This window comes from Euprymna scolopes, unplaced genomic scaffold (assembly GCF_053919585.1).
Source record: "Euprymna scolopes isolate OS-2025 unplaced genomic scaffold, ASM5391958v1 sca147, whole genome shotgun sequence".
NCBI classification, from domain to species: Eukaryota; Metazoa; Mollusca; class Cephalopoda; order Sepiida; family Sepiolidae; genus Euprymna; species Euprymna scolopes.
Window position 1 is genome coordinate 67,477 of NW_027633155.1, and position 11,820 is coordinate 79,296.

General features: G+C 60.6%; 2 non-coding genes and 1 pseudogene across 2 annotated transcripts in view; all 3 read right to left on the minus strand.

The window, feature by feature from the left end:
* The window catches only part of LOC145273736 (large subunit ribosomal RNA), a 5,726-nt gene extending 2,002 nt beyond the window's left edge, over positions 1-3,724 (minus strand). Inside the window, exon 1 of the ribosomal RNA XR_013866507.1 lies at positions 1-3,724. This exon is cut by the window's left edge and continues 2,002 nt beyond it. This is a non-coding gene — a ribosomal RNA (large subunit ribosomal RNA).
* A 600-nt stretch (positions 3,725-4,324) lies between these two features.
* On the minus strand, positions 4,325-4,481 carry LOC145273743 (5.8S ribosomal RNA). Its single transcript, XR_013866512.1, has one exon. It is a non-coding gene; the product is annotated as a 5.8S ribosomal RNA (ribosomal RNA).
* Positions 4,482-4,880: 399 nt separating this feature from the next.
* LOC145273733 (small subunit ribosomal RNA) lies at positions 4,881-7,257 on the minus strand (annotated as a pseudogene).
* Between the last annotated feature and the right edge of the window lie 4,563 nt (positions 7,258-11,820).

Sequence of the window (11,820 nt, forward strand, 5' to 3'; positions counted from 1 at the left end):
GGTGCCGACGAAGACCGCACCGGCAAAGCGACGACGACACGTCCGCAAGGCAGCCTCACCCCTTTTCGAGGAGGACGGAGACGTTGCGACGAACGGATTGGAGCCGCCCGCCGCCACCCCGACCCCGGAGCGAAGCACCCCGCAGAAAAGCCGCTTGAACCGCCGCCGCCAGAAAGACGACCCCCGCCGACGGTCCCCCGCCGTTTTTGGTCGACGCCACACTCCTGCCGCCCGACGGCGGACTCCCACCCGTATCGCTCTCCGACCCGCAACACACGCTCGCTTGACCGCGACCGCTTGACCGGAACACGCCGCCGCACAACGGACCGCCGCGGCCCCTATGCCTTCGCCGCAAAGCGCGAACGGAGCGAACGCTACAGCCCCGTACCGGTTCCTCGCTTCGCGCGGGCACGGCCCGACCGACCCGGTCCTCGGAGCCAATCCTTCTTCCGAAGGTACGGATCCATTTTGCCGACTTCCCTTACCTACATTGATGCCATCGACGAGAGGCTGTACACCTTGGAGACCTGCTGCGGATGGTGGGTACGGACCGACTCGAGAGCTGCGAAAACCGGACCCGGATTTTCCAGGGCCGCCGAAAGCGCACCGGACGCCGCCCGAGCCGCGGCGCTCTACAGGTACCTTTTCCGTATCTCCGGACGAGCCGATTCCACGGACATGGTCCTTTACGAAGAAGAGAGAACTCTTCCCGGGGCTCCCGGCGACGTCTCCGGGCTCGCTTGCGTCACCGCGGTTTCGCCCGGGAAGCGACGGGCGCCGCCGACATCGCTGCCGACAGCGTCGCCACCCCCGGGCCCTCTCCGAGTCCGGGTTCGGGAATATTAACCCGATTCCCTTTCGACGGGAGGCCGGCCGCTTTTTTTTTGTTTGGGCTTTTGATTCGATTCGATTCGATTCGCTTTCCTTTCACCTTTCATAACGGATCCGGCGCCTTTCGGGAAGACTTTCGCCCGCGTCTTAGGACCGACTGACCCGTGCTCGACCGCCGTTGGCACGGAACCCTTCTCCACTTCGGTCTTCGAAGGTCTCGTTCGAATATTTGCTACTACCACCGAGATCTGCACCCGCGGTCGGCTCCACCCGGGCTCGCGCCCTAGGCTTCCGTGCTCGCCGCGGCGCCCTCCTACTCGTCGCGGCATCGTTTCGGCGCGAAAGTTCATCGCTCCTCGCCGCGACGGTCCGGCATCGGTCCGTCGCTCCAGCGCCATCCATTTTCGGGGCCGGTCGATTCGGCAGGTGAGTTGTTACACACTCCTTAGCGGATTCCGACTTCCGTGGCCACCGTCCTGCTGTCTATATCGACCGACACCCTTTCGGGGATCTCATGGGCGTCGCGTTAGGCACCTTAGCCGGACGTTTGGTTCATCCCACAGCGCCAGTTCTGCTTACCAAAAGTGGCCCACTTGGCACTCGCATTCGAGGTGACCAACCGCCCAGCGAAGCGTGCTGGCGGCGGCGGCCGGATGGGGTCGGCTCCGTCGTTCGGGAGAGTCGGCCCGTTCCACCCGTTCCGAGTTCGAGAGTAGGTCGAGGCCGTGAACGGCCCCGGGGCCTCCAATCGTTCGCTTTACCGGATGGAATTGCGACGATCGAGCGCCAGCTATCCTGAGGGAAACTTCGGAGGGAACCAGCTACTAGACGGCTCGATTGGTCTTTCGCCCCTACACCCGGTTCCGACGATCGATTTGCACGTCAGAGGCGCTTCGGACTTCCACCAGAGTTTCCTCTGGCTTCATCCCCGACCGGGCGTGGATCGCCATCTTTCGGGTCCCTGGTCGCTCGCTACGCCAGAGTCGGCCGAGTCGTACTCGGAAAAAGGGGAAACCGACCCGGGGGTGATGCGCCCGCGCGCAGCGCCTAAACTCGACGACAAAATAGGACTAGTTCAAGCCGCGGGATCTCACCGATGGGCGGAAGGAGGATATGGAAGCTGGCGCCCGGCAATTCCCCTTTTTGGATGATGCGCCGGTCCCCTCTCGGGGAGGAGGGAAAAACAACCGCACGTCAGCCACGAGCCTTCCCTCTCCTATCTCTCTCGGAAGAGAGAAAAAAGGAAAAGTTGCGGGCACCGCAGCAGCGACGGCGGAAGGCCGAAAACGCCGCGCCGGCGGGATCGGGCACGGCTCGGAGGCGGGTGAGGCGAGGAGAAGACGACGGCACGAGACCGACGACACCCCCCGACGACCCCCGGACGACTTTGCCACGACACCTCTCCCGATCGACGCCCTCCTACACGCTCTCTCGCTTTCGCTTCGCCTTCGGGGTTAGTCAGAGGTGGCCCCTACGACTCGCGAACGGCCAGGACTCCTCGGTCCGTGTTTCAAGACGGGTCGGGTGGGTTGCCGATGCACGTCGCTGACCCGGGGTGGCGGGCGGCTCGAGTAAAAAAGCGTCGCCGAGCGACCTCTCCGGAAACGGAAACGGGCGCGGGCGGGGTTGCCCCCGACAAGAACCCGAAACGTCGGCGAGGTGCGTGACGGCGAGGCCGCGCCAGTCCTATCCCGCCTCTCATCGCGCACGCGCCCGAGACGGTGGGGCGCCTAAGGAGCGACACACAGAGTGCGTCGCCCGCACGCGACTTCCGGCGGGATCAAAACGGACCGGCTCGCCACGTGTAACGGATCGTGTCAGATTTCCTCCGTTCCCGGCAGAAAGGGGCAGTTACGTTCGCGGGCCCGACGGCCGGTGGCCCCCGACTTCACAAGGTGGGAAGACGGGGGTTTTCAGGGTGATGAAACGCCTGCCGCCTACGGAAAAAAACCCGCGTGTTCGACCTGCACGCCGGGAACGGGTCGCGACGACGGACCGGAGGGGAAGTGCGTCCGGTGCCGGCCGCGCGGAGGTCGCGCCGAAGCGCCCGCGCCATGATTACGCCGAGCGATGATGAAGGGGACGGGTGCAGCGGAGTCGCGCGCGGAGGGAGCAGGAGGAAAGAAGAAGCGGCGGCGACGGATGCGGCGGGTTAGGGCCCGGCGGCAGCAGCGATCGAGAGGACGAGTCCCCTCCGTCCGCAGCCAACCGACGCAGCCACCTACCGACGCCGCGGTCGTCACCACGTTTCCCTTCCCGCTATCCACGCGGCCCGTCTCCTTCGTCGGCGACGCGGGCACAAAAGCTGGAACCGCGGGGAACGAGTCCCCGCGGACACGACGAACGACGACCTGTGCCGCGACGGCCTCTCTTTCAAGAACACACATCGAGTTTGGGCTCGAGCCTAGGCAGCACCGGACTGAGTCCCCCCGCGATCGCGGTGAGCGGTCCCACCCGTTTACCCCTGGGCGGTTTCACGTTCTCTTGAACTCTCTCTCCAAAGTTCTTTTCAACTTTCCCTCACGGTACTTGTCGACTATCGGACTCGTCCCGGTATTTAGCCTTGGATGGAGCTTACCACCCGATTTGGGCTGCGTTCCCAAGCAACCCGACTCTCGGATCGAAGGCCGTCGCTCGCCGTCCGCACCGAATGGGCCTGGCACCCGCCGGCGGGCGGCCCCGATCGAGGGAACTCCGAACTATGCGAGACGAAAACGAACGGCTGCCTTCGACCCATGCGCCACACGTCCCGAAGCCTTTAACTTGCGACGGGATTCGGCGTTGGGCTTCTCCCGGTTCACTCGCCGTTACTAAGGGAATCCCGGTTGGTTTCTTTTCCTCCGCTTAGCGATATGCTTAAGTTCAGCGGGTCGTCTCGTCCGAGCCGAGGGCGGCGGTTTTTAGTAGAGTGTGGTGTTTGGAGGAGAGGAATCTCGATCGGTACCCCTCCGTGTGACGACGGCTGGCCGATATAGCGCCCGTCCCGACCGAAAATGAAGAAGCCAACAATTAAAAAAAAGCGTGGGTCCTCCCCATCCGACGTTGCGTTGCCTACGACGCGGCCACCTTTTTACGGTGCGGACGGCCGTGCTCGTCGCGCTGCTCGAGGCGTCGCTGAGAGACACCTTCATGAGGCAGAGAGCGAGACGAGCAGGCGGCGCTTACGTCGGCAGTCGGTTAGGTCGGTACTTTTTTTTTGGTCTTCCCTTCGGCTGCTTTCGGACAGACTCCTCCTGCTCCTCCTCCCACAGTGTTTCTTCACGCGGTCGAAAAGGGAAAAGACTCCGCGGTCTGCCAGCGGGAGACGAAGGAGGAGGCCGGAGAGGGTTTTAAAAAAAAAAAAGACATTGAAAGGAGTCAAATTCTTTTTTTATTTTTCTTCCCCCTCGTCACTCGCTCCTGCGACGTCCCGGTTACCACCGTGCCGAGGACCGGGCGGGCACGGGGACGGCAAGATGTCGTTTCGTTAACGGAGAAAGACATGTAAACGTTCCGCCTCTCGACCGGACGTGGCCCCGAGACAAGGGATCTCGGGGCCGCAATGTGCGTTCGAGGTGTCGATGTTCACTGAGTCCTGCAATTCGCATCAGTTATCGCGGCTGGCCGCGCTCTTCATCGACGGACGAGCCGAGTGATCCCCGTCCAGGGTTCAGCACTTGGTTTTTTTATATTAGTTTTTGTTTATATAGATTTAGTAGTGTGCGAGGAGGTCTGTGCGAGGAGGCGTGACGGCATTGCAATGTCGCGAGTAGTTTGTTTTTTTAGCTAGCGGCGGTGGCACAGCGGCTGCAAAAAAACAAAAAAAAACGATAAAGCGGCGACAAGGCAAAGAAGAAGCGGCCATCACTTGCGGTGGGCGAAAAAACAAACAGGTGGTAAGACGCGGAAGCAAGCAAGAAGAGCTGGGGCTTTAAAACCTCCGCGTCACCACAAATCTATCTCTCGCTCCGCCTTTTATAGGTTTTGTTTGCGCGCATTCGAGGCGTTGACGCCGACAGACAGAGGAGGTAGGCCGGAAAACAACAAACCAGTCTCGAACGGGAAAACGGTAATGATCCTTCCGCAGGTTCACCTACGGAAACCTTGTTACGACTTTTACTTCCTCTAAACGATCGGGTTCAGGTCGTCTTCTCCAGGCATCGAACGCCGAGGCGTAGATGCACGAGTGTCGTGACGGACACGTCGCGCACTGCCCGGCGGCGTCGTCGGCCAGATCCGAGGACCTCACCGGACCGTTCGATCGGTAGTAGCGACGGGCGGTGTGTACAAAGGGCAGGGGACGTGATCGACGCGGGCTGTTGACCCGCGCCTACCGGGAATTCCTCGTTCACGGGGTTGGTTACAGGCCCCGATCCCTATCACGGGAGGTGGTTCAGAGGTTTCCCAACCCTCTCGGGCCGGGGCGAAGTCCCCGCTGATACCTCCAGTGTAGCGCGCGTGCGGCCCCGGACATCTAAGGGCATCACAGACCTGTTATCGCTCCGCCTCGTGTGGCTTTCTGCCACCCGTCCCTCTAAGAAGTGCGTGAGAAAAACAGACCCGGACCCGAGCGCCACGGAGGACGCCGAGCCCGCCGTAAAAATCACTGACATCGGCGCACTAGTTAGCAGGCCGGAGTCTCGTTCGTTATCGGAATCAACCAGACGGATCGCTCCACCAACTAAGAACGGCCATGCACCACCACCCACCGAATCGAGAAAGAGCTATCGATCTGTCAATCCTACCGGTGTCCGGACCGGGTGAGTTTCCCGTGTTGAGTCAAATTAAAGCCGCAGGCTCCACTCCTGGTGGTGCCCTTCCGTCAATTCCTTAAGTTTCAGCTTTGCAACCATACTCCCCCGGAACCGAACTCCTGGTTTCCCGCAGGCTACCCGCCGGGTCATGGAAGCGAACGCCGGCGGATCGCCGGTCGGCATCGTTTACGGTCGGAACTACGACGGTATCTGATCGTCTTCGAACCTCCGACTTTCGCTCTTGATCGAGGAAAACGTGCTTGCCACACGCCATCGCTGCAGTTCGTCTTGCGACGATCCAAGAATTTCACCTCTAACGGTCGCAATACGAGTGGCCCCGACCGCTCCCTTCGATCATTGCCTCGCCGTAGACGGAGACCGACAGACGTAGACGAGGCCCTCTTCCATCATTCCATGCTTATCGTATGCAAGCTTGAACAGCCCGCTCTGAGCACTCTAATTTTTTTCAAAGTGAACGTACCGGCCGCCGCGGACACTCGGTTAAGAGCACCCCTTGGAGGAGAAACCGCCGACCGCAACACGCGCGCAGACAAGACACGAAGCAGGGACTCGGAGCGGACCGGGGGGTTCAAAAAAAAGAGGAACGCGCGGAAAGGGAGAGGGAGAGAAGCGCGGGGGTCAGAGTGCGGGGATGCGAATGAACGCACCCAAACACACACACGTAGCACCCCCCGTTAGACTACTCCCGGAACCGAAACCGACGACCACTTGTTTTTTTTTTCCCGGATCCCGATCACGGACCTCCTCGTCCACCTCGCCGGCAGGACCGCGTGGCCGGGTATGCTAGCGGTTGACACCGGCGGAAAGGGCCGGGAATGCGAACGGACGACCAAAGTCAACGACGACGATGGCGCCGCCGCCCGGGGCCGCTTGCGCGACCACGAACCCGAGTTCGGAACTACGAGCTTTTTAACCGCAACAACTTTAATATACGCTACCGGAGCTGGAATTACCGCGGCTGCTGGCACCAGACTTGCCCTCCGGTTGGTCCTCGTTAACGGATTTGAAGTGTACTTCATTCCGATCGCGGGGCCTCGACAGAGTCCCGCGTCGTTATTTTTCGTCACTACCTCCCCGTGCCGGAGTGGGTAATTTGCGCGCCTGCTGCCTTCCTTGGATGTGGTAGCCGTTTCGCATGCTCCCTCTCCGAATCGAACCCCGATTTCCCCGTTACCCGTAGTAACCACGGTAGGCACTTAACCGACCGTCGACCAGTTGATAGGGCGGACCCTCGAGAGACCCGTCGCCCCGGGCGTGAAAGCTCGTGCGATCGACCAGTGAGTTATCCAGAGTCACCAAAGCGGAGCGCGCCGCCCTATGAGCCCCGCCACCGAACGGACCCGAGCGGGAACGCCGACGACGGGAGGACGGAATGACGCGCATCGGTCTCAGTCTAATATGTAGCGCCGCGACCCGGAACGGCCGACGCGGGTGCCAGCGCGCGAGGCGTGGCGACGACGGCGCGCCGACCGATCGCGGCCTGTGTCACATGTATTAGCTCTAGAATTGCCACAGTTATCCATCGCCTCCGAGGAGGAATACGGTCCCGAGGATTAGGTCCGGTTCCTGAGCCATTCGCGGTTTCGCCCGTTCTAATGCGTGGCGTGAACTTACACTTGCATGGCTTAAGCTTTGAGACAAGCATATGACTACTGGCAGGATCAACCAGGTATCGTTGGAATTTGGGGACTTTGTTTCGACAGAACGGACAGACCGGACCGACCGACCGGACCGACATAAGACAGACAACTACAACGACGGGCACGTGTTTATTTATTTTTCGAGGGGGTTCGCCGTCAGAAGAAGCGCGCTGCCCGCGCTGATGGCCTCTTTTTTGTTTTCTCCCCTGACTTGGACCGAGACCGAGACTCAAAGAACGAAAGCGACCAACGTCGACAACAACAACGACAACGGCACCCTTGACAGCGATACATACGACAAACGACAAGCAGCACGACGGCAGTGCACACGGACATCGAGGGTCAAGTGCAGACTGAACTCGCCGAGGTCGTCGTCATCGTGGTCGCCATCGATTCCGTCTCGTCGTCGTCGTCGTCAACGTCCACGTCACAGCCGGCCGAGAAGAGAGAACAGACGACAGCGTCGACAACAACAACATCGACAACGGCACCCTTGACAGCGATACATACGACAAACGACAAACAGCACGACGGCAGTGCACACGGACAGCGGAGGTCAAGGTGCAGACTGGAATCGTCGGAGGTCGTCGTCATCGTGGTCGCCATCGATGCCGTCTCGTCGTCGTCGTCGTCCGTCTTCGTCGTCGTCGTCGTCGTCATCAACGTACCAACCGACCGAGACGAGAGAGCAAGCAACAACGTCGACAACAACAACGACAACGGCACCCTTGACAGCGATACATACGACAAACGACAAACAGCACGACGGCAGTGCACACGGACATCGGAGGGTCAAGGTGCAGACTGAACTCGTCGAGGTCGTCGTCATCGTGGTCGCCATCGATGCCGTCTCGTCGTCGTCGTCGTCTCCGTCGTCGTCGTCGTCGTCGCCAACGTCAACGTCAACATCACAGCCGTCATCGGGGAGGAGCTGGACCAGGGCAGCGGCGGCGTAAATTTTCCCGTCACCTTCGTCGTCGCCTTCGTCGACCGACCGACCGACCGGCGTCGTGTTCGTGCTCGGAAAACCGAGGAGAGACAACGTGCACATGGCGCGTTCTCGCAAGCGGCTCCTCGGTCCGATTTTTTTGGGCGGCTTTTTCGAGCTTTTTTTTTTTTTCTCACCCTTTCGTCCGTGCGACGGCGAACGTTAGGGGAAAAAAAAAAAAAAAAAAAAAAAACGACAACAACGCGGCGGACCGGGCGAACAACATCGTCGACACACACGACATTGACGACCGGTCCCCCTTTTCACAATCGCATCGAGATAAAAACGAACGAGTCCGATTCGAGCACCGAGTCGCGAGCGGGAGGACTGTCGGTGCAAGTATCGATCACTGACGTGAGCGCTTCGCCGGACAGAGGATGGCTCATCCGGCAGCCGTGCAAATCGACGGTATGGGGAAGAACGAACAAGAAGAGCAACGACTTGATCGGCGGCTTGGGAACTGCGGACGGTGAAAACGGGTTAATCGACTGCGACCACGACTGCTCGATCGATCTTCTTTGGCGCTAACAAAGGTGGAGGTGGCGCAAGAAGGGACTAGCGCTATCACAGTCCACGTATCAGAAGATGCGGCGGCAGACGTCGACGCTTATGCGTTGTCGGACGAGAAGTCGCTGCAGCACGTGTACCGCGAGCGGGACGTCCAAGGTTTTGCCAGACGGAAAGAAATCGGGTGTCAGCGAACGTTCACACGGCTGTGAGATCGGACGCTGACAGGAGTAGGAGGCGGCAGGCAGGCGGGCGGTTACGGCGGCGGCGCCTGCTGCTGCTCATCTCCTGTTTGCTGCGGCGACTTCCAGGACGGAGAGGCATCGAACAACGTACGTATGGTTACAAGGGGATCAGGATCTACATAGTGCATCCCCCGCGCTATTTTTGTTTGTTTGTTCGCTCGTTCGTTAATTCGTTCGTTCGTTCGTTCGTTCGTTACAATGTCGTTTTTCCGTTCGACGGCGGCAGAGCGGCGGCGTTTCTCCCTAATCCGGAGGATTTATCGGTCGCACAGCGATGGGTCGTTCGGCCGATCATCGAAAGATTCGCAGGTAGTGGTTGAATGGCAGAACGGCAGCAACAACAGCGGCGGCTGAGAGCGGCGAACGCTGAGGCGGAAGCAGAAGCTGCAGCAAACGTATCGGCTAAACATGGTGGACATAGATATGGCTGACGACGCGGGTACCACGACGACTATGGAACCAGGAAAAGGAGCCGTTAGTTGTTCCAACATATCGTTCGACACGTCGAGCAGCCCTAGGTCCACGGAGAAGCACACACACGTACCACGTATTATAACCTAACGACGATGAGCGGGCGCACGGTTGGCAGGAACGAAGGCGGCGGATCAAAACAAGTTGGAGCGCGGCGACAGCGATAACGGTGACAGCCCTAGGCGGCGGAGATGCCACTTTCTGACGCCTTTGCGACAAGCCCGTAGAGACGTTCCGGACCACCACGAGGCAAAGAGTCGCTGCTCCGACGAACCGACACACCAAAGTGTGCTTCCTACCGAACATGTTTTATAAAACTTTCAAACTGGAAAACCCCAGAAATGGTGTTGGTATTCGTCCAGACCCACCTCCGACACCTGAAAATGGTGGTCAAAAAAAACGTCGATTATACGAAGCGACATTTCTGGTCGGCGATTTTCCAGTTTTACGCCTACTGCCACATGGGGATGTCGGTAGGCGTCGCAAAGTGCCTTCTCGACGCCTAGGCACACCAGGACTTTGTCATTTTTTTCCCCCTCGACATTCCTGGTCCGGTCTATTCCGATTTTACACCTACCGCCATGTGGGGGTGGCAGTAGGCGTCGAAAAGTGCCTTCTCGACCGCTAGCGACACCACTACTTTATCGAGCTCTGGAGGCCCGCACACCGACCCGGGGGCCGCGGAGTCGACCCCGGGGGCCTCCTGGCGTCGCCGCCGCTCACTTGGACGCCTTCCGCAACCTGTGGTCCCGCTCGGGGCCGCCGGGAGCCTCGCCGACCTGACCGGTGTCGGTAGGCGTCTGGAAGCGCCCGGCCGACCTGGACGAGGTCCCCCTGGCCCCCGGGGGACACCCCTTAGTTGGATGGGGGTGCTGTCCCGGGCACACATGCAACCCGCGGCCGCCTACCGACAGCCCCCTTCGCTCGATCGCTACTCCTTTCCAACATATGTCGGAGAAGCCGGGCGGTTGTGAAACCCCAGAAATGGTGTTGGTATTCGTCCAGACCCACCTCCGACACCTGAAAATGGTGGTCAAAAAAAACGTCGATTATACGAAGCGACATTTCTGGTCGGCGATTTTCCAGTTTTGCGCCTACCGCCATGTGGGGGTGGCAGTAGGCGTCGAAAAGTGCCTTCTCGACCGCTAGCGACACCACTACTTTATCGAGCTCTGGAGGCCCGCACACCGACCCGGGGGCCGCGGAGTCGACCCCGGGGGCCTCCTGGCGTCGCCGCCGCTCACTTGGACGCCTTCCGCAACCTGTGGTCCCGCTCGGGGCCGCCGGGAGCCTCGCCGACCTGACCGGTGTCGGTAGGCGTCTGGAAGCGCCCGGCCGACCTGGACGAGGTCCCCCTGGCCCCCGGGGGACACCCCTTAGTTGGATGGGGGTGCTGTCCCGGGCACACATGCAACCCGCGGCCGCCTACCGACAGCCCCCTTCGCTCGATCGCTACTCCTTTCCAACATATGTCGGAGAAGCCGGGCGGTTGTGAAACCCCAGAAATGGTGTTGGTATTCGTCCAGACCCACCTCCGACACCTGAAAATGGTGGTCAAAAAAAACGTCGATTATACGAAGCGACATTTCTGGTCGGCGATTTTCCAGTTTTGCGCCTACCGCCATGTGGGGGTGGCAGTAGGCGTCGAAAAGTGCCTTCTCGACCGCTAGCGACACCACTACTTTATCGAGCTCTGGAGGCCCGCACACCGACCCGGGGGCCGCGGAGTCGACCCCGGGGGCCTCCTGGCGTCGCCGCCGCTCACTTGGACGCCTTCCGCAACCTGTGGTCCCGCTCGGGGCCGCCGGGAGCCTCGCCGACCTGACCGGTGTCGGTAGGCGTCTGGAAGCGCCCGGCCGACCTGGACGAGGTCCCCCTGGCCCCCGGGGGACACCCCTTAGTTGGATGGGGGTGCTGTCCCGGGCACACATGCAACCCGCGGCCGCCTACCGACAGCCCCCTTCGCTCGATCGCTACTCCTTTCCAACATATGTCGGAGAAGCCGGGCGGTTGTGAAACCCCAGAAATGGTGTTGGTATTCGTCCAGACCCACCTCCGACACCTGAAAATGGTGGTCAAAAAAAACGTCGATTATACGAAGCGACATTTCTGGTCGGCGATTTTCCAGTTTTGCGCCTACCGCCATGTGGGGGTGGCAGTAGGCGTCGAAAAGTGCCTTCTCGACCGCTAGCGACACCACTACTTTATCGAGCTCTGGAGGCCCGCACACCGACCCGGGGGCCGCGGAGTCGACCCCGGGGGCCTCCTGGCGTCGCCGCCGCTCACTTGGACGCCTTCCGCAACCTGTGGTCCCGCTCGGGGCCGCCGGGAGCCTCGCCGACCTGACCGGTGTCGGTAGGCGTCTGGAAGCGCCCGGCCGACCT